Raw genomic sequence first — 3535 nt, forward strand, 5'->3', positions numbered from 1 at the left:
GGTTACCTAACGAAAATCCTAATACCCATTTGACAAATTTCTTAGAAATTTGTGACACTTTTAAAATACCAAATGTGACTGCAGAAGCAATCAATCTTCGCCTTTTTCCTTTTACTTTGAAGGATCGAGCCAAAGAATGGTTAACTTTTATGTCAGCCGCATCAATTGAGACTTGGGAGCAATTAGCCCAAGCATTTTTATCAAAATTTTTCCCTTTAGCAAAAACCGCAAGAGTCATTAAAGAGTTAACGTCTTTTTCTCAAAATGATAGTGAAACTCTTTATGAGGCTTGGGAACGTTTTAAAGAACTTCAACGTTTATGCCCACACCACCAATTGCCCGCTGAACTTTTAATGCAAACATTTTATAATGGACTAAATCCTTCAACTAGAGGTTCATTGGACGCTATGTCTGGAGGGTTATTCATGAAGAAAACATCTGCCCAAGCAAGAGAACTTTTGGAGGAAATGGCAATCAACAGCAGTATGTGGCCCGCGGAACGTGGACGCCTACCATCAGCGAAACCATCATCCTCAACAACATCATCAGTTAAAGGTATAGTGAATCTTGATCCAGTAGCGATGTTGCAAGCCCAATTTTCTGCCTTGTCGCACAAAATTGATAGGTTTATGGCACCATGTGATCCTAATGGTCAACCAATCCAAACGGATGTGGATTACGAAGGTATGAGTGAAATTGAACAGGTAAACTTTGTCCAAGGGCAAAACCAAACTAATAATCCTTATTCCAATACATATAATCCTGGATGGAGAAATCATCCTAACTTTAACTGGAGAGATAACAACAACAATAATGTTAATGCTAATCAAAATCGTACTACTAATTATCAAAATCAATCAAGAGATTCGATTAGCACTTTATCTTCTAAAATCGACAAATTCATTGATGCTATGAGTGGAAAAATAAGTAATCACGACGATGGTTTTAAACGGATCGAGAATAAATTCGATCAGCTTATTAAAAACCAATCATCTAGCATCCATAATTTGGAGATTCAAATTGGACAACTCGCTAAATCAATTCCATCCCGCAAAGAGGGAAGACTTCCAAGCCATATGGAAGAAAATCCGAAAGAGCATGTTAAGGCTATCACTCTTCGTTCAGGGAAAAATTACTTAGGTTCGGAAATGCCCGGAAATTCGACTTTACCTGGAACTGATTTACCAAAACCCAAAGAAGATACTTTAAAACAAAAAGATGCATCGATTGACTCTAGTACAAAAACTTTTGTACCTAAACCACCTTTTCCACACAAAGTCCGCAATAAGGACTATGACAAACAACTTTTAATATTTTTAGACAAACTTAAGAATTTGCATATTAATTTAACGTTTATGGATGCAATTACGCAAATTCCCAATTACGGTAAATTCCTCAAAGATTTAATTTCAAAGAAAATCAGTTGGGAAGGAATTTCATCCATTTCACTAACTGAATATTGCAGTTTGATTGTGTCAAGCAATTTGCCCACTAAACTCAAAGATCCCGGATGTTTTACCATTCCGTGTAAATTGGGCGATATAGAATTTCCCAGTTGTCTCTGTGATTTAGGAGCAAGCATTAACTTGATGCCATTATCTATTTTTAATAAATTAGGATTAGAAGAAGACATCAAACGTACCAATATGGTTTTGCAATTAGCAGATCAAACCACTAAAAGACCATACAGTATAATTGAGTATGTTTTAGTTAAAGTTGACAAATTTATTTTTCCTACCGATTTCGTTATTTTAGATTTTGCTTATGATGTAAATTGTCCGCTAATCTTTGGTAGACCGTTCATGAACACGGGACGTGCTCTAGTTGATGTGTCGGAAGGGAAAGTAGTTTTACGAATAGGAGACGATAAAATTGAGTTTGATATGAACCAAGCGATGAAATATCCTATGGAAGATTTCGCTTGTATGAAACTCGATTTAATTGAAGAATGTGTAAATGATATTGTTCAGAAAGAAGAAATAATAGAACCTATAATGAGTGAGGAACCAGAAGATAAGGACCCAGAACCTTTGATTCGAGAAGATGGACCAGTTCCGCCTTCGATTGTAGTTCCACCTGAATTAGAACTTAAGGAATTACCAAGTCATTTGAGGTACGCTTTCTTAGGCGAAGGCGACTCTCTACCTATAATTATCTCTAACAAATTAACACAAGTTCAAGAAGAAAAATTGAAACAAGTTGTTAGAAATAGGATAGGAAGCATGGGTTGGCAAATTTCTGACCTAAAAGGTATTAATCCGAGTATTGTAATGCATAAGATTCACTTAGAAGAAGATAAGCCACCTAAAGCGGATAGGCAAAGACGCCTAAATCCGAACATGAAGGAAGTGGTAAAAAATGAGATTACTAAACTTCTAGACAATGGAATCATCTATCCTATTTCAGATAGTGAATGGGTTAGTCCAATCCATTGTGTACCTAAAAAGGGAGGCATAACAGTTGTAAGGAATGAAGAAGGTGAATTAATACCCACACGAACCACCACTGGTTGGAGGGTTTGTATAGATTATAGAAATCTAAATAAAGCAACTAGGAAATATCATTTTCCTCTTCCTTTCATTGATCAAATGATCGAAAGGATAGCTGGTCATGCTTTCTACTGCTTTTTAGATGGTTACTCCGGATTCTTTCAAATATACATTTACCCGGATGACCAAGATAAAACAACCTTCACATGTCCTTACGGAACATTTGCATATAGAAGAATGCCCTTTGGTTTATGTAACGCACCTGCAACATTCCAACGTTGTATGACTGCGATCTTTAATGATTTCATTGAAGATATCATGGAAGTTTTTATGGACGATTTTTCAGTTTATGGAGATTCTTTTGATTCTTGCCTAGAAAACTTGGATAAAGTTTTGTCTAGGTGTGAAGAAACAAATTTGGTATTAAACTGGGAAAAATGTCACTTCATGGTTGACGAAGGAATTGTTTTAGGTCACAAAATATCTGAAAAAGGATTAGAAGTAGATAGAGCAAAAACTTCAGTAATAGAGAAATTACCCCCTCCAACTACTGTTAAGGGAGTAAGATCATTCTTAGGACATGCTAGTTTTTACAGAAGATTTATTAAGAATTTCTCTGTAATTTCCAAATCACTTACTAATTTACTCATGAAAGATTCAACATTTGATTTTAATGAAGAATGCGTTAAAGCTTTCGAAACATTAAAAACTGCTTTAGTCAGTGCACCTATTATTGCTAAACCCGATTGGGATTTACCATTTGAAATTATGTGTGACGCAAGTGATTTAGCTATCGGATGTGTTTTAGGTCAAAGGAAAGATAAGAAAATTCATGTCATTTATTATGCAAGTCACACACTGTCTGGTGCACAATTAAACTACACCACAACAGAAAAGAAATGTTAGCCGTAGTTTTTGCATGTGACAAGTTTAGGTCATATTTATTAGGTTCAAAAGTTATTATTTATACCGATCATGCAACATTAAGATATTTATTTGCTAAAAAAGATGCAAAACCACGTCTAATTAGATGGGTTTTATTATTG

The 3535-nt window shown here is 35.2% G+C and overlaps 1 non-coding gene across 1 annotated transcript; it reads right to left on the minus strand.

Annotated features, from left to right (window-relative positions):
* Positions 1-230: 230 nt before the first annotated feature.
* LOC136225047 (small nucleolar RNA R71) lies at positions 231-337 on the minus strand. The gene has a single exon (XR_010686785.1). It is a non-coding gene; the product is annotated as a small nucleolar RNA R71 (small nucleolar RNA).
* Positions 338-3535: the final 3198 nt, after the last annotated feature.

Source organism: Euphorbia lathyris, chromosome 3 (genome assembly GCF_963576675.1).
Source record: "Euphorbia lathyris chromosome 3, ddEupLath1.1, whole genome shotgun sequence".
Classification (NCBI taxonomy): Eukaryota; Viridiplantae; Streptophyta; class Magnoliopsida; order Malpighiales; family Euphorbiaceae; genus Euphorbia; species Euphorbia lathyris.